General features: G+C 37.5%; 1 long non-coding RNA gene across 1 annotated transcript; it reads left to right on the top strand.

The window, feature by feature from the left end:
* Window positions 1-10529: 10529 nt before the first annotated feature.
* LOC135575538 (uncharacterized) lies at window positions 10530-23002 on the top strand. Its single transcript, XR_010466495.1, has 3 exons — window positions 10530-11490; window positions 20157-20228; window positions 22890-23002. It is a non-coding gene; the product is annotated as an uncharacterized LOC135575538 (long non-coding RNA).
* Window positions 23003-24841: the final 1839 nt, after the last annotated feature.

The following is a 24841-nucleotide window of genomic DNA, read 5'->3' as shown; positions in this document are numbered from 1 at the left end:
TCTATTTTCCATCTCTAAACGGCTCTATGTATTTACATTGGATTGATGTATAAATGTTTCTTAACAATAATTCTGCTTGGCATTCTGAAACATGCTGATGATGGAAAAGATATAATGAAAATATCCGTGATTAGAAAGTTCTTTTCTTATGAAGGAGTGCAACAGGATATAGTGGAAGACGCTTTATTGAATTTACTATACCTTTTTTTTAGCAAATGCATTAGAATTAAGGGTATAAAAGGAAAGTTTTATTGGAATGGATATGCTATACTAAATGTTAGCAAGTAAAGCAATGTTTCTGCAGGATAGCCTTACATTTTGCATAATTTTCCTTCCAGGAAAAGAAAACTTAAAAACATGTTTGGTCACTTTGATTTTTTTTTTTTTTTTCAAAGAGCACAGAACTTCATTGATATATGTTGAATTACAATGGTGGTAAATCCCCAGCAGGATTTGAATTCACTAGCATTTAATTTTGGTGTTTGGCAAGCAGCAGTTAATTACCGAGGTGGATATTGAGTCAGGCTCAGGCTTAGGGTGAAACGGCCGTGGGCTCGTTCCTGCCCCTGCTGGCTCCTGAACGGGGTGACGCTGAGCCTGCCCGGGGTGCTGAGCCAGACAAAGAGCAAAGCCCACACCAAAACAAACAAAAAGAATTGATTTTGAAACCCAGGCTTTTCTTCGACTGCTGTAAATGCTTTTGTTTGCACAGTCGAGGACCTCCCGTGCTGCTGCTGAACAGCCAGGCTGTGAAACTGCGGACTTGGGTACCAATGTTAAGTTTTAAATACCAACAGATAAAAACTATAACCTTATGGAAGAGGGTACTCTCTGCTTCAATCTTTTCACTGCTCCAGTGGTCTTTTCTTTTACAATGGGTATTTTCCTGCTGGATTACAGCAGTGAGACACATTTGTTGGTGCTGCTCACAAAGGAACCCTGAGCAAAGCCTGTGCGTGTTGCTGTGAAGGACAAATGTGGAGGAAGATGTAATGTGGTCCCACATAAAGCCTGAAGAATGTAAATGCCTTTAACAAAAGCAGTTTTGCCAATACTAACTGCTGTCAGAATGACAGTACTGGTTTATGACGCTCTATACCCTGGGTAATGCAATACATTCCCTGATCTGTGCCCTACGAGTGGGCTGTGCTCTGAGTCTGCTCTGAGTTCCCAGCTGGCAGTTAGTCTTTAATTTTTCTCCATTTTATCCCTTCTTCCTGTGGCTGTTGATTTTTATTACGAGCTGGATCCTATTTTACTGAATTAGTCAGAAAATGACTTTAGAGAGAGCAGAATAAGAATCAGAGAACATCCTGGGTTGGAAGGGACCCACAAGGATCATTACGTCCAACTCCTGTCCATGCATGTGAAAACCCCACAGGTCACACCGTGTGTCTGAGGACGTTGTCCAGTCTCTTCTTGAACACTGTCAGGCTTGGAGTTGTGACATCTCCATGGCGAGCCTGTTCCAGTGTCCAGCACCCTCTGGGTGAAGAACCTTTTCCTAATGTCCAGCCTAAACCTCCCTGGCACATCTTCCTGCCGTCCCCTTGGGTTCTGTCATTGATCACTAAAGAGATGAGTTTGGTGCCTGCCCCTCTTTCTCCCCTTGCGAGAAAGTTATAGACCACAATGAGGTCTTAGTCTCCTCTTCCACCTCTGTGGAAACTCACTGAAAGCAGGTTAAATGTTACAGAAACTGGCCAGCTGTTGGTTAATATCTACAATACTGCACTCTGGAGCTATAGTTACAGTAATTTGCTGTGTGTTTATCCTACAGAAAAAAAAAAGGCAGCATTAACAAAGATGTAGCTGGACTCTTGATTCTGTACAGCATACACTCTTGTAGTGACCACCATCAGGTATCTACGTGATCTAATGGAAAAACAACGTGCTAAATAACTCTGTTTGTAAAACCTTATATAAAGGAAGTCAATCTTGCGTCTGTTTCAAAAGGTGACTTTGGTTTTTGATATGCCAACATTAGATTCAGCATTCTTGTTTTGACTGGACTTCTTGGTAGGACTTCTCCCTGGATGTTCCAGAATTGGCTATAAAAGAATTACAATTCTCAGCAGAGATAAATGCTAAAATTGCTTCCACCGTAAGCAGAAAATGAATCTAAATATGTATGACAGTCAATTTTATTACTTGTTTCTTTATGGGAAGAAAAATGATAAGAGGTATAGAATGGATAAATAAATTTCTAAATGCTAAAATTATCAGTTCTAGGGAGTGAACACTCAGTAGGGCTTGGAAATTGATAAGAAAGTATTTCCTTATGAGTCACATCCAGCAGGAATTTTGGAGGCTTTTTAAAAACCGAGCAAGTGTTTATACCTTTTATATACAAGATAACAGACACAGAACAAAGGGAAGTGAGTATAAAAGAAACATGACAATTTACCCTGAGCAGAAATGTGGAAAGAGGTATGCAAGCTGCACGTAGGGCTTTATTTCCTACAATATCGTTGTAGCAAAAAAATTAAGATCTTTAAAATTGTTGCATGATTTATTTCTTGATTGATGTAATGATAATCCCTAGGAATGAATTGGTTTTGTTATATTTTCATTGCTAGTTTTACAGTGTCTTTGAGAGGAGTTCAGATGTGTTGGAGCTCTTGTCATTAAAAAGCTGACAATATTACAATGTATTAGAAGTTAAGACAAAACAAAAGTGAGGAAAAGAATAGGGAGTACAACTCATTCTTATTTCCTTGCTCATCCCGGGACAGGGCATAGTCAAAAGACTTTTCATTTTATATTACTTTGTTTCTGCTGCATTTGCCAGATGGAACATATAGAGATAAACTCACTTTGAGATGCTCCTATTGTGCACTAAAATCCACCCACCTTAAGGGTGAAAATGCAGCAGCTGTTTCTCATGGGTATTGCTACACCTTCATTTCGAAGTCTACAGTCTTGGAGAATATACTGTAGCATTCATGTACACTCTTCATACTATGTCTCTGCATATAAAGCAGACAATCCTTTTTTTCAGAATTAGCTGTGTTTGAATTAATACATTTTTATAGCTATTTTTCAAATTATATAAGTGTAATATCAAGTTTTTCATAATGTTTGTTTTCTTTATGGGAATCTTGACTTCACACATTTCAAGTAGAGAACATAATCTTTTTACTGAAGTATGGCAGATGTATGATATAGTGATACACACTTGTTGAATCATGTATTTTACATTACGTGCAGAGTGTGTCTAATTCTTCCCACGGCAATTTACTACACTGCAATCCTGACCCTTCTAGAGGATCAATTTGTTTGGCAGTATCAAAAATATCACCTTTGTCTCTTAAACCATCTAGTTTTTCCTTTCCCTCCAGCCTTCAAACTAATGGTTTGTACATAGAAAGGGGGAGGTGAGAGGGGAATAACTTTGAGCTGAATAAGTAGTGGAATGATTGTATTAGAGAGCCAATATTTTACTGAGGTCAGGATAAGGAAAAGGGTTTATAACCACAGGCAAGTAGGAGCATGGTCAAAGTGTTTGCTTGGAGAAAAAGCATAATGGACATTCTTTAACATGACGTGAAGCCTTGGCCTCAAACAAAAGATGAAATACGATTGTGGAAGTCTATTTGAATTTTTTTTTTAACTTTCAGCTATCTGGACTACATATCCTGCTGATCTTCCTTCAAACCCAAATGATTGTAATGTTTCTTGGGCTCATTTTACACAATAAAACCTTGAGTTTATACTGCAGTGTGCTGAGCATTCCTAGTTCCCATTGCTCTTGCCTGGATTTTACTAAGTTTCTCTCCATTGACTTTTTTCCTTAGTGTCCAGTATATTAACTGAGTGAAATACTACTTTTCATAGAAGTGATTTTATCACAGAAGTCATTACAAATTGCAAAACCCCACTGCAGTTTCATTGTAGGGTGGTTGAACCACAAGCTCTCCAGGTGCTGCAGGTGGTGGCATCTGTGCTGTTGGGATGGCACCTCTCCTGACTGGCGAGGGAAGCAGGAGTTGGGCAGAGCCAGCATGTTCCACAACGCAAGCTGGTAATGCTGCTCCAGCAGCTTCAGAGCTTCCCCCACAGTGGTTGGAGTAGATTTTAAAATTCTTCTCCTGAATTGATCTAAGCCTTTTCCCCCTCACAGTTATAGCTGCTTCTGGGGCTACGGGGAGGAAGACTCTCTGCCTTGGCAACTGGGCTGTGCTAAGCCCCAATGAGGGCTCATCTGGTTTTGAACTGTGTAGCTGCCGAAAAGCTAAATAATAATACTCTGGAAGTTTTGTGTGTTCAAAACTTGTAGTAAAGACCAGCAAGAATCCCTAGAGGCAGAGCAAGATTGAATATGTAGCTAATTACTTTGTTCAGAGATGGATTTAATTGAACTGTAAGGTTGGAGGTGATTAAAAATTTTCTCTGAGCTTTCAAATTTTGTGAGCATTCTCTGTACAGAATTTTTTTTTCCTTTTGGAGGAAGAAGTGATTTTCATATAAGATCACCAATGCATGTAAAGATGTGCCGAGAGAAATTATGTCAGATGCATTACTGGCAGACTGGAATACAAAAAAACTACTGTTGAATCTTAAACCAAGACACTGGGGTTTTAACATAGATCAAACGTGGTGGAAAAGCAAACTCATTAATAGAGTATGAATTGGAGTTTAACATACACAGACTTTCAAAATGGGATTGTCACTCGAAAGAAAAAATAAATCTATTTTTCTTGCTCTTACAAAAGAGAATGACTGTTCTCCCAGAACCAGAGTTTCTGAGTTAACCTCTGAAGAGGTTTGTGATGATAACATATGGATGGCTGTAGCTGGAAAACATTTGACCTTCTGTAGAATTTCAACAACGCCATGACAAGAGATTATAAACCTTAGGACTGGCCTTGTGCTGCACAGAAGATTGTGGTTTTAATTAAAAAGATTTTGAGTGTCTTTTCAAGTGAGCCAATAACTCTTGCAGTTCTTTCATGTCAGGATATTTACCTGGGAATCCTGGTCTGTCTGTCTTGCGCCTGAATGAACTCGGAATGAGGCACACAGTTATATAATCTGAACATATGTATTATGAAGGACACTTATGGATTTTCAATTCAAGGCTGTTTCACTTAAGTGAAGTTAAGCCCATGTTCCCCCAGCCTGAGACTCAGCACGATGTGGAACCCCGTCCTACTCATTGAGCTGCTGCCTCGCCACAGCAAAGAGCAGCCACAAAAGCCTTGAAAAACCAGTGGGAGCCTGACTATGTAGCCTGTGATTTGGGCATTTAGTGGTGATGGGTGAATCCTAAATTTTGGTTCCTGTTCCTTGAGATGCTAATGGATTTTGTGGCACAGTTCCAGGCTAAAACAAATAAATTGCTTCTCTTTCAAATTGGGTAGTAGTAACTAACAGTTGTCCTATGAAGAGATTGCCTGAACCACAATATATGTTGCAGTAGGGTTGGTTTCGCTTACTGGGAACAAGCTTATTGAAAAATCAGAACAAGGCTTTATTTTGTCTGTCATTCTTCTGAAAGAGCCAAGAGGAGATTTAGAAATGTACCATCAGTAATTGCTCAAAAACTTTAAGCACTTCGGAGTGCAGGATAATTATAGCACAAGGCTGTTTGTTTTTCACATAGGATTTAGATATTCTGGTTCTGCTGAACTCAATAGAAGTTTTACTTTTTTTCTTAAAATTATCAGGATTTCAGACAGCGCATTCTCTAAATTCAGCCTTTGCAGGCAGAAGTTTACTTGTGGGTAAGAAGGAAAGTCTTTTTGTTTTTTTCCTGTTGATTCCCATTTCCAGATTAGCAACAGTTGGGGCCGAACACACATTTTTCAGTTGTGTGATCTGGTTACAGAAATGTGCAGATCCCTGTTTGGGACAACCCTCAATCCACTCCTGTTTTGTGACTATCTTGAAAAATGAAGCAGAACCTATTTGGGATAGAATCAGCTCCATAGCACATTTTTAAAACAATTTTAATGCCTATTTTTTATGGAAATATCACAATGAACATCGTTTTTCCCTGAGCACAGAACTGGCAGACAAGCTTTGATATTCCGTGTGCTTAACTTTCCTTTACGTTATTTATATGTTTGGTTTCATACTGATAAAAAATGCTTTCTTTAAAAAGGGGATTTTTTTTTTTGACTGGCTCTTCTTGGAGAAATGTGCTTTGGAGCCTTGGTAAAGATGAAGTGAACTAACTTGACACATCCCTTAAATGTCACCCTGAGATTTTTAACAGAGCTTTAACGCCCTTAGAGCTTTAACAGAGCTGAGAAACAAATCAAGGAGAAAATAACGTAAGATTAACATACAGGTTATTTTACACCCTAATGCTTTGTGGCACTGATGACTACCTTGTGCTGTGGAGCCAAACACTGCGGGTTTGAGACAGGACAAGCAGCATTACTGCTCTCCAGATGGATTCTGGCTGGTGGCAGAACTTCTCCTGCATAGATATCAAAGTATCAATTAGAATGGACTTTTGCATTAGTGTCCTTGTACTTTTAAGCATTCTTTCAGGAAACTATCTTGTCCATAGTGTATACCATAGGTGCGTGTAATGCTGCATAGGACTGTTGTGGCTTAGTATTCCATGACCATTCATCCTTTTTTTATAGTGTGTGCATCAATTTCTATACAAAATCCAGTGAAACCACCACTTTACCATTAGTTTAATGCTCCCTTTTGCTGAGGATCGTCCCACGTGGTTGTTTCCACACTACATCTTCCTTGTTTTGAGACTGCTAACGACATCTAACATTTTTGTAATGGATCCTTGTGTTTGAAGAACTTATTAAGTTCTTCAAGGTTTTTTATACATAAACCAGCTCAAGTAAATACAGATAATTAGTATTAAAATAATTTGAAAGCTTATTACTTGAGAGGTTTAATGTCTGGTGCTGGATGACAGCTGCACTCAGCTGTGGTGTCATCCTCAAATTACCTAACTTGGATGTCCCCATCCCTCTTGCTGCCATACCTTCTGACTATAATTGATTTGTACTGCTGACCGGTAGCTAAGGTATCCTTTTCTAGGTTTGCTTGTGTAGGTTTTAGAAAACTTCAGTGTTCTTCCTAAATTAAAGGCGCTCTGTGAACTACTACAATCTGAAAAGCTATCCGTAAAGTGGTGCTTCACTTAAAGGCTCAATTTGTAGCACCAACCTCATCCTCCTTGATAATTTTCTTCTCTTCTGCTAACTGTCGGGCCTCAGCAAAATCAACCCAAAAGCCATTTCAGAGTTTTGGGAATGAATACCTTAGCTTCACTGTTTCCTGTCTTTCCATTATGTACTGTAAGAATACATGTAACATGACTTTAGACATTTGCTGGCAGGACAATTGTTGCAGCAAGGGGAAATAATGACTTGGAAGATCTCATTTTGTATAGTGTTTATAAAGAGGTCAGTTTTTCTCAAGATCCCGACCTCCAGTGGACTGATACAACAGTGCAATTGCTCCTCAATGTACCTTTCTGTAAAGTTCAGCCTGAGTTCTTTTTGTAGCTCTAGAAGTACTATTGGCTATGGCAGAAGCAGTTACCATGAGTTTGGTAACATGTAGAACTATTCACAGTTTGGAAAGTAACAGACATGCTAACATTAAGGAAGGAATAAAACATACAAATTCAAATTATCTTCTGTGAGACAAACTAACGTCAACTGTTGTGAGGCCAAGTTGTATGATAAAGAAACTTTAATTTAATCAGATATTAAATTATCTATTGAATTCTTGGATACTTTAAGTATTGCATGATATCTTAAATTATTGTTATAAATTTTATTTTCCTTCTGGATGTCTGTTTTACAAAAAGCAAGCAGTACTTAAGAGAAAATCAAATTGTAGCTGTTACTATGATTCCCTGATGGTCTTGTATGTAGATGAACCCTAAAAACAGATACAATAGCGAGTTGCTAGAGGCATATGCTTACAAAGAAATAAGGGGTGTTTTGTGCATGTTCAGAATTGCAGATCAGTTAGTTGAGTGCTTCTGGCTACAGGCAGAGAATAGATGAGAATTTAAATAGAGTAATAGCACAGTCTGAGACCACGAAAGCATAAAGGTGGAGAAGCAAATTGCTGAGAAGCACACAACTCCTACTCATATCTTTGCATGCAGAAAGAATAGATATAACCCAAGGCTGAGCAATGGTATGTGGTTGATTTTCAGACGTTTAATGCCAAAATGTATGAACGGTTTCTTCCTCTGTCTTCTTATTGCTGTTGTAGAGAATCTCAGCTTAGTTTTGTTTGCACCAAAGACAAATTGAAGAAAATATGAATAGTTTTTTTAATGGCATATATCTTGGATAACTGCTTTCTGCCCTCACTTTTTCTCAGTTTTTGTCCTTTGTCAAACAGGTTAAAAATCCTGCTATGTTTGTGAGAAACATTAGCTGAAAGTATAACTTGCCTTCCTTCTTGTAGCTTGATTTGAATATCTGGACCTGAACTTGCTTGTTCCACTTAGGGTTTCTATATGAACCCTACATATTATGGAGTTGCCTCCATTGAAAATTAAATTGAAAATCAGTGTAGCCTGCTTTAGCATAATCAACATATGTTTTTAGTAGGTGAATGCTTTTTGTGATCATAGAATTGTTCAGGTTGGAAAAGACCTTGAAGATCAAGTCAAACCATTAACCTAGCACCGCCAAGTCTACCGCTAAAAGACGTCCCTAAATGCCACCTCCAGGGATGGTGACTCCACCACTTTCCTGGGCAGCCTGTTCCAATGCCTGCCAACTCTTTCTGTGAATAAATGTTTCTTAATATCCAATGTAAACCTCCCTGGTACAATCTGAGGCCATTTCATCTCATCCAATTGCTCGTTAATTGGGAGAAGAGACCAACATCCCATCCTCCATGCTACAAACTCCTTTCAGGCAGTTGTAGACAACAATAAGGTCTCCCCTCAGCCTCCTTTTCTCCAGGCTAAACATCCCCTGGTCCTTCAGCCTCTTTCCATCAGAATTGTGCTCCAGACCCCTCACCAGCCTCATTGCCTCCTCTGAACTCTCTCCAGCACCTCAAGATCTTTCTTGTCATGAGAGGCTCAAAACTGAACACAGGATCTGACGTGGGGCATCACCAGCACCATGTAGAGGGGGATGATCACTACCTTAGTCTTGCCTGCCACACTGTTGCTGATACAAGCCAGAATGCTGTTGGCCTTTTTGGCCACCTGGGTACACTGCTGGCTTGTATTCAACAAGCTGTCGATCAACACCCCAAGTCCTTTTCCACCAGGCAAGTTTCCAGCCACTCTTCTCCATCATGAGCTAGATGCTGGTCCCCACTTGTTCAACCCCAATTAGAGCACTTGTTTTACATGAGAGGAAGGATATGACACCCTGTGGTTTATTTGTCAGGCCACCTTCAGTGAGGTCACTACTGCAACTTGGAAAGTCCAAGTGGAAAATGTCATTGTGGCTTTGAAGTCTGAAATGTCAGACAGAGAATACAATCTGCTGCAGAACTCGTTCACTTATGTTTCTCAACAATGTCATGTACAGACAGGGCTTTGGATAGTGGTCCCTGTGCACAGTGTAGAGGAGAGTTTCCGACACACCAGTTACTGTTCTTTGTGCTTAATTCTTGCAATTGCTACAGGGCCAAGGGGTAGTGTCAAGTAGCACTCTGTGGGTATTACTCTCATCAGTAACATACAAGTTTTACAAAAGCTCTCTAAAGCATTTAGTCACAAAGATAAAACTGCCAATTTGTCAATTATCCCTTTATGTTTTATAGGTTGAGTTCAAAAATCTGCTTTAAAAGAAAATAAAAGAACAAAGGAATAAGAATCAAGTCTGTTGAGCAGAAATTGTACAAAAGTGATGGGTTATTTCCACTGTTTTCCATATTTTGTGTTATTTTGAAAACTATGCAATCATAAAGTATGGGCTGAATCACTGGGCTGCCTCTCAAGCCAATGTCTCAAGATGAGCCAGTATCTCAGTTTTGTTTTCATGACCAATCTGCACTGAGCTTGGGACAATTACAATTGTGGTGACACAGATGACAATGAAAAAAGATTATAACCAAGTTTGACTGGCTGGATATTGTACTCAGTCATGGGTTTCTTCTTCATTTCAAATAATTCTCCCCATAAACCTGGGATGCTTTCAAGTACTGGAAATCTTGGGTCTTTCTGGCTACTTACAGCAAAATGTGATCTGACTGTCGGATTTGTTGATGTGACCTGGGTTTCTGGAGCACTGTCCAGTAGTTAGTGTCCTATCATCATACAAATGACATTTCAGGAATTTGTGGTAATTCAAGGTATCATATAAAACATACTTTATGAATTTGTGTTTATACCCCCAGCACTATGGTGAACTGGGACTGACACACCTGGCAGCTTCTTGTCCTCTGCTCTTTTTACTTCAGAACAGTAAAAGAAAGTACACAAAAGGAATCATGTGGGGTGTTTTGTGTTTTTCTGAGGAAATGGATGAAAGGAGAATAAGCTTGAGAAGGCAAAAGTAACAAAATAACTCTTCTTTTCAGAAGTTTATTGGAATGCGGGATTGGATGGTGCTGGGGGTAGTAGTGATCATGTTTCCAATAGATTCATGGACCAAGAGATGGCATTTCAACAAGCACATGTTACTTCTTGAAGTGTTTTTTCTCCATTACAGCCAATTCCCATATTCTGCTTATACAAAAAGCTTCTCCCTGCAGAAATGCATCTTGGCGAAGCCTGTCACTGGTGCTGACTTGCTGAGAGCCTCCAGGGTATAAAATGGATGACATGGAAAGCGGACAGGGTGGCCAGGACAGATGCTGTCTGGCTAATAGAGACAATGTCCCCATCTGTTAGGAGGATTTCCTACAGTTCTGAATGCTTGGTCCCCATATCTTCAAATATGCAACAGATGGTGGGTTACAAATGTGTAAATCACTTGGAAGTTTGGACAGCAAAATGTGAAAAGCATTTTTTTTTGAAAAAAGCAATTGTTGCTAACTTAGGGAAGGGTCTTACTGAACTCTGAAAGTTCCATTTTCTGTGAGCAAAATTGTTTCTTTTGCTTGTGCTTCCTGGTCAGTTCTAAGAGCAAATAGTACAGAAGAACAATGTTCCACAAGCATGGCCACCACGTGAAAAGTTATGATTTTCCCATAGCTGCTACCTCTCCACAGATACGAATAGCTATTTTCTCTTGTAAATACAGGTGAATAAGGACATTATTTTTTCCAAATACCAGTACCTGATAATCATAGGTAAACACTGTCTCTTTTCTTCTTGGAAGTTCCACATCATTCAGACATCACAACAGACATAGACTTCAGCTGAAGTCACCTCAGTCTCACTCTAGGTATGTTGACAGTGAACACCAGTGAAGGGAAGGAACCTTTGGAACGAGATGTGGGGGAAAAGTATTTATCTTTCTGAGAAGAACTGCAATTGTGGTGTCCTTGGAGATCAGAAAGAAACATGATGGCAAACTGCAAAAGCAGATGAAAAGACTGATTTCAGTCTTCCAGAGGTTTGACTTACAGTTTGAGGTAAAGGAAGTGTCCAGTCTACAGTCCAAAGAATTTTAGTGGGGAGTGATATGTTAGAGGGGAAAACTTCACAGAAACACAGCTTTCTTTAATGGAAAATTGATATGAACAAAAGGTCTTCATTTTCTATTTTGATATTTTAGAATAAGATTTCAGTTTTGTTTGTTTGTTTTGGAAAATGTTTTTAACATAAATGCATCTATAAACACCAGTATTACATAGAAGTATCTTTCCTTTTTAAAGATATATTTTTTTTTTACTTTTATGTCTCTCCTTTATTCAACCATGGTGGTGTCTGGCTTTGCAAAAGCAAAAATATTTCCTGCTACTCAGAAAGTGTCTGAAGGTCCTTTAATAATATTTGGAATAACAGCGGTGCAAAGCCTGGGAAAGAAAAGTCTGTGCTATCAACCACACTGAGATTGTTTACTGAGGATGCTCAGACACGAGTATTTCTGTGTTCTGAGTATATCTCTTAAAGATATTAGTTTGTGCTTGGGAGCACTCATTTGCTATTTCTGTCTTGCCAGGGCTGACAAGTGTGGTAGAATTTGATAAATTATAAGAATTTTGCCTATGACATCCTGATCTGGGAGACAGTACAACAGGCTGATGTTTTGACATTTTAGTTCAGAATCCTACCATGCTATTAATTCAAAATTTAGTCAGTTTTCAGCGAGTATTACTGCCATAAACTGCCAAGTTTGACGGAATTTAGCTCAGAAGTGGTTTAGGTTTAACAACCAGAGAAGAAACAATGAAAAGAAAGAACTTTAAAGAAAGAATCTCCTTTCTTTATTTATTTTATTTTTTTTAAGGAAAATATGATGGGTACATAAAACCCAAAATGTCACATTCCTAAATAGCTCAGAAACCCTTAGAGAAAAGTGTTACCCGTTTCACTTGTTTAGACTATGCACTTTGAGTCTTGCAGTGGCTACTTAATTTCCAAGGAAGGGGAGAACATCCTAAGCTTACCTCAGCATGGTTTGGTAGTATTTGTTTTTGTGTGTTGTTGGTTTGGTTTTGTCCTTCTTCAGCATGCAGTCTGGGGAAAGGAAGATGGAGGGAGAGTGTCATCATGATGGATATTTATGAATTACAACATCTAAGCTTGATACCGAAGTGTTTTGCTGGTCCCAATGAGCCTGTGTGATGGCATCACCGTATTGATGCTGCAGGAGTGTCCCTGACTGGGAAAAACCCAACCTGGAGTCTCTGCAGTGGCCACAGGCCAGTTTGGGATGAAATCCCTTTGGCAGCCAGATGGAGTAGACACAGTGAGTGTCTACAGTGGAGTAGACACCACCTGAACCTGCTTGTAGGGCACTGAACCATTGCTTCCAACAGTGACTTAGGTTACAAATTAAACAACATTTACAATAAGTATGATGCATTTCAACTTCAAGATGTAACTGCAGTTATTTTAAATTCAGTTTTTATGTTTAAATTTAAGGGAAACATACATTTTGTTGTTGTTAAGAAGAGATTTTGATATTATTGCCAGATATCCATGTATCTTCTGGAAAGGTGCAGGCAGCTTGTATGAATGCATCCACTGTGCAATCAAATTCTTTATGTCAGAACACACAGTTTAAAAGCAATAGTGTCTACATCTATACTATGGCCAAGTGGTCCAAAAAGCAATGAGAATGCAACGTGAACTATCTGTAGGGACTTTGTAAAGCCCATCAGATGAATATGAAATTCAGAAAATTACAGCAATAAAAAATGTTTGTTGTGCTTCAGCCTGTTACATCAAACAGCTGCGTTCTTAGCAGTAGTATGAAAGTGGATTTATAAAACTAAATGTGGCTTTTGCTCAGCCACACTGAGGAAAATGAAGTTTATGGCTGCAACGGAGAAGTTGACAGGTGCTCAGTAATTTTATGCTCTGCTCAGCAGTGGGAAACAGAGTGACACAAGATTTACTGCTGCTAACTCGTTTAAATATTAGGGGCGGCGTTCAGTAAGTTAACATAAGCTTAGTAAATCCCTCCTGGGACTGATGAGGAGGTTGCAATGTCAATGAATGTCTCCAATTAGAGGCCCCTTACCACCTGTGCTGTAAGAGTCATGTTGAATAGATGCTTGGAGGCTGGATATTTTTGTAATGGGCCAGTGGTTACATTCAAAATTGTGTACGTTTAATGATATATCTAATTATGAGGTAAATATAGCTTTTCAATATGGTCTTGACAAACTGCATCCAAGAAGCTGCAAGATTGTGAATTTCTCTCATGTATCCCAAGAGACTCCAAAACCTGCTTGAAGGTTTGAGTGTTCTTGGGTTGATGGAGAAATGGCAATTCAAAACAACAGTGGTTACCCTGGGTCATTGAACCTTCATTTTTTGGGTCACATTCATGAAAAAAAAAAAAGAAACACATGGGAATATTTTTATTTTTTTTAAACTAAACTCAGATTACTTTAGACAAGAAGGAAGACAGAGCTATTAATGGTTTTGAACTATTTCTAGATAATTCACAATTTTTTCCTGAATGTTTGTCTAATATGGGGTCAGTTTATAAAACATGAAGTTTTCCGCTGTTGTTCCATGTATTTTGATATATGTCCTTTATGCAATTAGCACTGGTTTAGTGGTTTTCCCTGGGTTTCCCTTAGATTTTATTTCAATTTCCAAAGCTGTATATATTAGCTAGGCCTGCAGGACCTATTAACTGGTACTTCAGGGTTAAATCTGTGTCTGTGGGTTTGAAAAGTGTAGGTATAACTGTATATGTGTATATCACAGGGTGTATCTTCTGATTGTGAAATATGCTGATGTTAGGGGCATTTCTGAATTCTAAGAAGCTCAAATGACAAATCAGGTCACCCATTACCCAGTGTATTTGAAAGCTTGTATTTAGAGATATCGTTCTCACAGTGAGATGTTCTTACTTAATGTGGACCCTTGTTGTTTTAGTTCTTTTCTGAAATATTAAATCTTCTCCATCTCTTTGCAATTAATCTGGAAATTTTCTAGTCTCTCTCTCTGCACCAAAAATATTTTTACATTGTGTTGACATGTTACAATCAATGGTGTTTCCCTCTTATTGCAATAAATGTCAGGCTTTCTGTAAAATACCTCTGCTGGCTAACCAGAAAATGCGTATTTGAATGCTGATGTGGCATTCGCAGCCAGGGTGATTTACTTAATGCTTCTAGCTGAGTCATTGAGGGAGTGCATAAGGTGAGGTCAGTTCCTTCTCATAAAATCAGGGGAGATTTTCTTATGAGGTAGTATTTAAAAGGAAACTGTTGTTCAAGATGTGATTTTAAAAAATATACATGAATCTGACTGCTGCAGTTTGCTCAGTTTCAGCAGTAGGTTACATGATATTGCTCCCTGATTAATTCCCTTTAAGTTGACTGAGCTTGACCATCCAACGTTGCTGTTTTACATGACTTGAGTGAGTTTCTTCACTGTAGTTTTTCAAACCTTTCTAGAAAGCTTTAAATTATGAAATCAGTTTAATACTTACTGGTCCCATATCACCCAAGCACAGATAGTATCATCAATATCTCAATTTATTACCTCTGCACGTCTTTAATTTTTCATTTTGATAATGCGTCTTTTGAATAGACTGAAGTAGTTTGATTCACAAAACAAATATATAGTGAAAGGTGATGTGAGTGGTTCAGATACTGACAGCTTATGAGCTGAGATGTACATGTCAGGATCATCTTCATGTAACTATTAATACATCTTAGTTTACCATCTGCCTGGGACCAGAGCAAGAAAAACACTGTTGTCCCTGCTTTCTGAGAAACAAAGGCAATGATGATAAAACACTGAAGTTAGATATCAAATAGAGCTGACCCACAGCAAACTACTAGAATGCACAATTTCTGTCAAAGCGCAGAAAATGAACTGTTAATACTGATCAAGCCAAATAAGCACTTTCCTGTAGGTGGGCAGATACCAGATTTTCACTGCTGAGAAGAGAGCTCTCATAATTAGCTTATTCTAGGAGAAAAAATGAAAATCTCATGATGCATAAGGTAGAAATTTTGGGGAAAGATTTGAACCTTTTTTCATAACTCTGAAGTGAGATGACTTGATACTACAAAAATCTCTTGCTTTTCATTCTGATTTTAATAAGTTTAGCCATATAAGCTATCAAAGTTCTTATATAAACTGTATTGCTGTTCAGTGAAAAAAAATCTCAACAAATAACTGCATGTGGCATGTGTTAAACTATCCTGGTTTTCCACAGCTTGCATATTTTAGCAGTCAAAAATGTAGGTAAAGTGTGTTAGAAAGATCCTGGTCTTCTTAGAAGTCAATGTAATTCATAGTCTCTGGCAATATTGCATTTCAATTTGCTGTTCCCAGTACATGAATCAAAAGTTACCGTTCTACACAGAAACCAACACTACTTGGAAGAAAAAAAAAAATCAATGGTTCAGAATTTTTAAATCAGAAATCTCAAGAATGTTTTAAAAAATTTGAAGACAATTGCTTTGTATTAATTTTTCTTTTGACTGAAGGAACTCTACTTCTGTGTTATATAGACAGATGAAGCAAAAATATTAATATTGTATAACATATGCTAATCTTTAAATATTTTGAGAACTCTGTCAGTCAAAAATACCTATTTTGAAATTTTGGAAAAAAAAAAGAAAGGAAAAAGGGTGTGGCAGATATTCCATCAGAAAAATTCAACTCTTTCTTGTTCCAGTTATATGATGTTCCTTTTTTTACTGTGTTTTGATGCCTTTGTTATCCTGAGCCCATTCAGGGATGTGAAGGGAGAGCTACGTATATTGTCCAATTTTGCTGCAGAAAGGATGTAAAAAAAAAAGGAAGAAAGTATACATCAAGTGAAGACTAAACACATTTGAAAGCTTCCACAATAGAGAAAGACATCAAAATAACACCAGATAGTAGTAACAGCTGGGTCTTGATGTTTCAAAACAGTAACAATATGTCCTTGAATAAAGCAAAATATGTTTCACTAACTTGGGAGCTCATCACAGTAATTTCTACCCTAAAATAATAACCTATCAGTCGGCAATGTTCTACAAAAAGAAAACATAAGCACATTTATTTATTAAGGGATGTCTGAGTCAATACTGGTTGTGCTACTCAAAATATGATTGAAATTATTGCTTGGAGCTCTGAGAGGTGAAAAGAGATCTCAGTCATATTTTGCAAGCTAACGTGAGTGTAAAAGGTACTGACTGTGTGCTGGTTTTTACATCTCAGCTGCAAAAAGGATCAAAAGTATATTCAAAAGAGGATAATGTGGGGATTGTAAACTCCTGTGAGTTCTTCCCGATTTATGAAGGAAGATGCAATAGGCAGCAAAGTAGGGAGGTGTCTGCTCATCAATGCTGAAGTGGGCACCAGCCATCTCGGCATGTAGTTGGATGGGATGGGTCCAGCAATTAAACTAGTATGGACTGAAACATTTTTGTCAAAATTTGAACAAAATGATGGCTGCTTGGGGGTAATACTCATTGCTTATACTCCATATTTTAATATTTAGATTCTCTCACCAGAATTTTTTCCACTCTGTGCTGGGTCGATCTGTGTAACTGTCTATGTAACTGCTGAACTTAAACCTTATGATAAATGTTCTCTATATCTTTATAATATGATTGTTTTTAGGCAGGAAACATCATGTGTACAAATTCTTGCACAAAATTGGACTGTACATAGGAAAACATGAAATGATTTTTGTATGGCTGGTTGTGTTTTTTAGGGAGTATTCAAGAACTATTTTTCCAATCTAGTTTACTATTGACATGTCATGGATTTATCTGTGCTTATGCACTAACATAAAGGTGACTTACATTACTTTGACTCCAGAACCTACCTTATTTATCACCGATGTCTTTTTGAAAACTTTACCTTTGGGAATATCCGTCACAGCATTTTTCTCATATTCAGAATTACTTGATTTGATTCAAGTCCTCAGTGTTGAGGTAGCTTTGACACTTCTAGTCTCTGTCTCTCTCATACACAAATACACACACAGTCTCAGGACATTTCATTGCTTTCAAAGACTCCAATTTTGCCTGGTATAGTGTGATAGTTTCAAGCTAAAGACAGGCAGCAACCTGTCTTTGCTCTAATACACTACGCACTGCAGACACTGAATGAAAGAGAAAAGAGAGGGAAGAATATGTTAAATCTACATGTTCCCTTGCAATGGTAATTTTTCTTCTTTAACTTGCAGGAACACTGTAGCCAAAAGGCACTGCAAGTGTAAGACAGTTCTTTATTGGAAGGAGCCTTTTTTTCTTACATCACCATCCCTAGTGTCTTCAGAATCAATATAGACTATAATTTTTCTTCTCTGTCGAAGTATTTATGTGAAAAGAGCTATACCTCGTATTTTATAGCCTTAGCTCTCATATGATGAGCACTTGCTGCAACAAGATGTTAAAAATATTACATGGAAATTCCTGCATATTCTGATCCTCACTTGAGTGAACTGCAGTGCTTCTGAGGTGAAGCAATTCCTAGACAAAATGAACTGGATTTCTGTCTCTAATTTCAACCGTTTCACAGCATATAACACAAACTCCCCTTTAAAATTCTGAACTGGCTGTTAACTTGCTGCTGGACCCTTGCCAGTGCTTGCACCTGCATTACTTCCCTGCTAATATTTCAAAGTGTCAGCTCAAGTGGCCTGAGAACTGCCTGTGGAAGTGGTGTAATTGCTGAGATACGCTTTCTCCGACTCTGATAATAGAACATGGGAATGGACTGGGGAGAGGGAGAAAAAGAGATAACAGCTGGGATTTATGCTTCCAGGTTTTAAAAGAAAGCTTCTTCATAAGTTTGATGATAAAAAGAACAGTAGTGTGTACCAATAAAAGAAAGGGAGGGAAGTCTGATGTGGATGAAAACTCAGGAATATATCTGCACAGTAAAACTAAACTCTGAGCTTACTCAGGGACCTTGGAAAAGTCATTTTCCCTTGGCTGTGTTCAGTCTTTGTGAATATCCTGCAGGCCATTCATCCTTCTCTTCTTGGGATGAACAGGATATTAGAGATTTTTGGGCCTAACATATGTACCATTTCTTCTTTAAGAACTTAAGACCCTCTTCTCAACAAAGGTATTAAGTATTAAAATACCAGATAAAGTTAATGAAGGAACTATCTTTGCAAAAATAGAAACAAGTCAAAAATGGGCTGAGATGCAGCAGTGGAAATGTGAGTTTACATCTCAAAAGGACCGATAGATGGTTAAGTGAAACATGGAGGGAATTAAATGTAAAAAATCTAGACCAGAAAGAAGATGCCTATTGACACTCTTAATGGCTGCTTATTATAGCTGGACTTTTATTTCTTGATTTGATTATTTGCTGTTTTGTTCTGTTAATGTATTTCCAGAGCTGTTTATTTTTAGGTATGAAAACACAGAATTTAAATAATTTGATTAAGGATTCAGTTAGAGTTAAAATGGTTCATGTCGTGCTGGATAGAATTTTATCTCTCTCATCTGTTTCAGTGAGATTCATTAATCTGAAGACCACTGTTCTACTCATTGTCAGGATAAACAGAAAATTCTACTGGGTGATATAGAGGTGTTTGTAAAAGCTCACTTGTTCTTTACTGAAGCTCAGAAAAGAGTATTTCTTAAACTGTCTAGAGACTAATCTATAGTTTCCCTGCTTTAATAGAGCCTCCAAAACACTACTTATTTATCATTTCACAACCAAGTGGGGAATCAAACAATCTTCCAGTTTACTCAAAGGGAAAAGATGCATATTCAGCCTTAATTTTCAGCTTTAAATCTGCAAGAATGGCTAGAACAAGCTGAACAATCCATTCATTTTTCCATACTACAGCTGTGCTTCTGAGCTTACATGTGTGTGCTAATTGGTTCTCTGTCCTCCACCCTTGGCTGCAGCAAGGTTGTAATATTCCCTGCCTCCCTCAAACAAGTAACTTGCATTCTTCTTGAATTAATGTAAGTTGATATGAGCTGTAATAACATGTTTTATATATGAGAAAAAAATGAACATGTAAAAACTGTGGAAATCGTGTATAGTTCAGGATTGCAAGTCACGTCTTGGAGCACAATTGCTGGAATCTCTAATTAGCGTATTGTCATTAGTTAGCAGCTGAAACACCAACTACAATAGAGTTTATGCTTTTGCAAAAAATCCATTAGAATAATGTTCTCAAACAAAAAAGTCAAATCACTGCAAATTATAGCAGATGCCATCATTTCCAAAACTGTCAAGAACCTGATGTTCCCATTGGCATTTTAGGTGAAATTTTCTTAAGGGTTTTTCATGGATCAAAAGGAAATGAATACTTTTTAGAGTATTTATTTTCTAGCATCAAAAGATGGGGACTGAGTGATGGCTGGAGTTGAAGGATCCTGGTATGTCTCAACTACAGGGTTTTGCCTTCAGCTTTTATTGAGATTTAGGGAAACTGGTGTGGAGACTTAACAGATGACCTATTTCACCAGTCTTTCCACCCAAACAAGAAACAACTGTTGGGTATAATGCAGGAATAATGCCATCTAACCACAAAAAATAAGGAATCCAGACCACCAGCCTACCCAAACTACAGTGTGTCATCATGTTTTCCTAAGTTCCAGCCGAAAACTCCATTACAGTAACATGAGACTCTTACCTCTTGTTCCAGCCACAGGGAATGTGAACACCAATATATTATTTCTTCTCTTTGCAGCTACCTTTCTGTGTTTGAAGATTGTACCTTTCTGAATTTTTACGAGACATGTTTTCTGTTCATGCCTATGAGGTAAATAATATAATCTATGAGGGAGTTACTCACAGAGTGCTTAATCTATTTCTGTGTTTATCTTTGGAGAGAAAGAATCAGTAATTTTATCCATATATATCATAGCCTTCTAGTTTGATTCTGTGAACCTGAGTTTAAAAGAAGTTAAAGCTTCAAGCTCTAACTCTTGCTCCTATTAAGCATAAACCTATAGTTACCAGCCTTCTTTTATTTTTCTTTTACATTTAATGTATAGTAAAGATTTGTATTACCACAGCCTTAACTAATATCTGGCCTCTTCTCTTAGTAAAATATAGATACACATATTTTCGGATGAATCTTTATCAGTATATTTTTTGTCACAATTTTCTGTGTGGTGTTCTCAAAAGCAATTAGCATTTCACAAACCCCTTCACTCAAAGCCTACTCTAAGGATCATCACTGAAAGAAGCACTTAGTGCAGGAGGGTGAAGTAGGGGTTTTACTCCCATCCGAAGATGATGTCCCTATGACTTTCACTTCAAGCTTTCCACTGCGTTTATTGGAATTGCATTTCAATGAAAAATAAAAGTTTGAAGGGACATAGAACATGTTGAAAAAGCTCAACACGTTTTCATCTGTCTAAAAATAGCATTTTTATTTTTTTCAATGAGAAATATTTTTAGTTTAATTTAAGTCCAATCTAAAACTCAGTGGGGTAGAGACATGGAGACATTATATCACTCTTTTCAAATTATCTGCTGCTAAGGTATGATTCATAGGGAAACGCATGAACTGCCAGACGTTGAATCCAAGAAAATGAGAAAGAGTTAAAGTTTTTTTCTTAATATGAAAAAAATCCACTTGGATAAATTAGCATTTTGTTTCAGTCTCTTTCGTAACAAAATCCACATAAAATTGTGTAGCTTTAAGCTGTGAGGTTTTTGAGATCTGATGGCAGGTGAATATACTAGATCATATGAAAAACTGCATTAAGCCTTTTAATTTCCTCACTTTACCCACACTTCTTGTTCTTGCAGCTGTTACCTCAATAATAATCATCTTTTTTATTACCATAACCCTAACTTTACTGTAGATTCTCAGTTCACAATTTCACAAATCATCCAGGATCAACCTTCCTCCTCCCAACTCTACGTTGCGGATTAAATACATAGAGTACAGGCATGTCTCATCTCAAATTGAAAGAGTTCACACGAAAATACTTACTTGGTAAATGCAAAACTTGGATTCTGCTTAGTAAGGTACTGCAAGATTTCACATGATTTGTGTTCAGTGGGGTTGTGCTTTGGTCCACTTGTGCCAGCGGTAATGGGAAGGAATTAGGATGAAAAGGCAGAAGTGTAGGAAGGGAAGAAGAAATATATTGTTATAGTTGTATTATTCTATCAGCAAGGTAAATGCCATCTATTAGGATGGAAATTAGCAACCTTTACATGTTACATTGACTAAGCCAGAAGGAGGTTTTTCTCTCCGGACTTCTGAACTCGAAGCACCTGTGTAAAGGAGACAAAAAGAGCTCCATGGTGTCCTAGTCAGTATTCTCTCTCAAGTGCTGCTATCAAATGTGTTCTGTTAACATTTACTATTGCACTCTGAAATGTTGCTGCCCATTCAGTTCAAGTTTCTGCTTGAGTCTTCTGAAATGATTGATTACAATTTAACGTAGCGGAACACAATCTCCTAAAAAGCAGCTGTCTGTCTGGCAACTTGACTGCGCAAAAGATTATGGAGTATATTTTGAGCAATCAGATGTAGAACATCACAGATCAGGAATGAGAATTCCTCTGTTGTTTTGTTTTCCCTCACTATTATTTATTCGTTTGTCAGTGACATTCCATCGAAGGAAATTATTCATTAGCTCTTTCAAAACCTCATTCTGTTGCACACATTTTGCCTGTCTATGACATGTTGCATGATGATAATTTGTGACGCTCAAATCAATTAAATGCTATCAAAGCATTTCACAGATTCATGAATTTCTGTTATAAAACCTGAAAAATAATAAATACTGATACAAATTAGCTATGAACGCAGCTTTCCAAGCTTCCAAAAGGGTGAGGGACATGAGCAAATTTTTCATGTTTCTGCCTTTCCAGTTGTGGAAAGCATGATGTGAAAGTAGCTTTATATGCTTTTGTAAATTGTTCTGCTGAATAATGCTTTTGAAATAGCTCTTGCTGTATCTTCTCCATATAGCATGTAATCCTCTATTAATCAAGAAGCAGAAGCAATTTGCACTATCTGCCTTGGTTTAGAGTGCAACTAGCAATAGCAAAGTAAATTCTTTATTAGAGAGATTTTTGGTTGGTATTCAATATTAACATGGCTTAATTCTTCACTATTGTTGGAATACAACATTTAACATTTCTGAAGTGAAGAGCTGGTAAAAACCTGCTTTTAAAAGGGAGTTTTCTGTCATGCATATTTGAAAAATAATGCATATCATTTATGGGCAGAGCTATTTTTCAGCTAAGGATATTTCAGACACTGGCATACACATAGAAAAGCCATGAAACAGGTGGTAAATTAATTTTGAGAAAAATAACAAAACAGTGCATCACTAAGTAAATGTTTGACAATCTGTTTAGTATCTTAATTAAAAAAAAAAAATCAAAATATACCTAAATTTACCATACAAGTAAATGAAATTGAATCTAATTTACATCATTCACTTGGTTACAGGTGTTTAGAAGATTTAATGCATCTTCAAACTGTCCAAATGCCCTCAACAGTGATCCAGCAGCTGCAGCTTGCGATTTGTCTCTAACAGCAAACCACGTATTAAATCATTGCAGTAGGCGTATGACTAGTTTATTCCTTTCTCAAAATGTCTAAAGCTTGAACACAAATTTTCCTGTATCCCATTCACATAGAAATGAGTATTTGTGCTATCAATACCACGTTGTTGACAGATGGGGAAGATGACATTGCAAAGCAGACGGAAACAATTAATGACTCTATTAAGCAGTGCATAGCTTTCCAAGGGGAAAGAGACCACATATACCTTAAATCCTTAAATATGAATGATAAAAATCAGTGTTTTTCTTTTATTTTTTTTTCTTTTACTTTGTATTTTCTCTACATACAAGGAAGCAGCAAATGTAAACTGAATCAGAAGCGTGTTCCACTCTTCCATCTCACCCTGCTCCCTAAACCCCCACGTTATTACATCTGTGGAACTCATTGCCATGGTGAGCCATGGCTTGAACATTATTAAAGAATGAACGGTGCAGACTACCAGTAACTTGTTCATTGATAGCAATTAACAACAAAGACCTGGATACAAACTCCAACTCAGTTGTTCCTTAAATTGATGGTTGTTAAAAAGAAACACAGTTAACACCAGTCACTTTTCAGTTCACTTCAACAGGCAGCAAGAATTTTTTTTGATCATGTTATTTATTAGATTATCCTTCAAAACTCCCATAATTAGTGAAATCTGAGTTTCTGGTCAATGGGGATTGAAATTATCCACTTCTGGATACAAAAATCTCATCTGTATTTTGTGTAGACATGGGAAATAATTGAGGAAAGCAGAAGTCTATATAACAACAAAAAGTTTTGCATCTTTGAATGAACTATTCATCCTCTTAGTTTAATAATGGCAAAATAAATCACATATGATTTTTTATGTCTCATCAGCCTATTTATAACAGGCTGCCCTTTATTATGACAGATTTTATGATATTTTGTGATGGCCAGTCATGGGGAAAAAAAACGTTTAATGTACTGGCATCTAACTTCATTATCTCTGGTACCTATTCATTTTCTCAAAGCATTTCTTTGAACCTGTGCCAGTTGAAGCTACTATACTTTGAAAGCTGGTCTGTGACAGGATCAAGAGCTAATCTAATAAATCAAAAAGGGAGTCAAAAGACTAGTCATAGAAACAACTACGTAATTCACAGCTGACAATAGTAACACATAAAGCCTAGCTAAGCAACTTTTCTGTTTATTACTGAACTTTGTTTTTCTAAAGTAATACATCCATACTTCAGATGTGTGTTCTTGCCTTCTGTGTTTGTGCTGCTTTGTAATATATAAAATGTGATTTCCATGCCCAAATTGCATGAAAATTCTAGTCATGGAGAAGAACATTTGTTTACTTTTTACTTATTTTTCGTTTAAATTAGTGGGCTGCAAGAGTCCAGCTGATTATTCCTGCTGTCTAGTATGTCAGGGTGCTCAAAATTCAGCAGCACTGGAACCCCAGAAGTTGATGCTGTTAATATTTGTGCAACAATCTGTTCCCTTTCTGGGTGCATCTGTCTGAACGTCCTCTCGTACAATACGCTTGGGCACTGCTGAATCTTACCGCATGCAACATGAGACTTGTTCAAACAATGACGCTTGTTCTGCTCTTGTGGCAGTTTATGTACAAAGAAAATAGCCAGAATGCAACCAGATAAGCCTGTGTATCTTGTGATTCAACTGCTTTCTGTGTGTGTGTGTGAAGTTAGCTGTAATGGAAGCTACATTTACGCAAGGGAAGGAGACAGCACAATGATCTTCCAACTTGCTGATGTAAGCATAAATACAAAGCAAAGAAAACAATATATGTTCTAAATACATGTATATGCAGCTTTTGGAGACAGATGAGGCTCAGAGATATTTCCCATCAGCATATGAAATGT

Source organism: Columba livia, chromosome 16 (genome assembly GCF_036013475.1).
Source record: "Columba livia isolate bColLiv1 breed racing homer chromosome 16, bColLiv1.pat.W.v2, whole genome shotgun sequence".
NCBI classification, from domain to species: domain Eukaryota; kingdom Metazoa; phylum Chordata; class Aves; order Columbiformes; family Columbidae; genus Columba; species Columba livia.
This window is presented reverse-complemented; position numbering and strand designations above follow the sequence as displayed.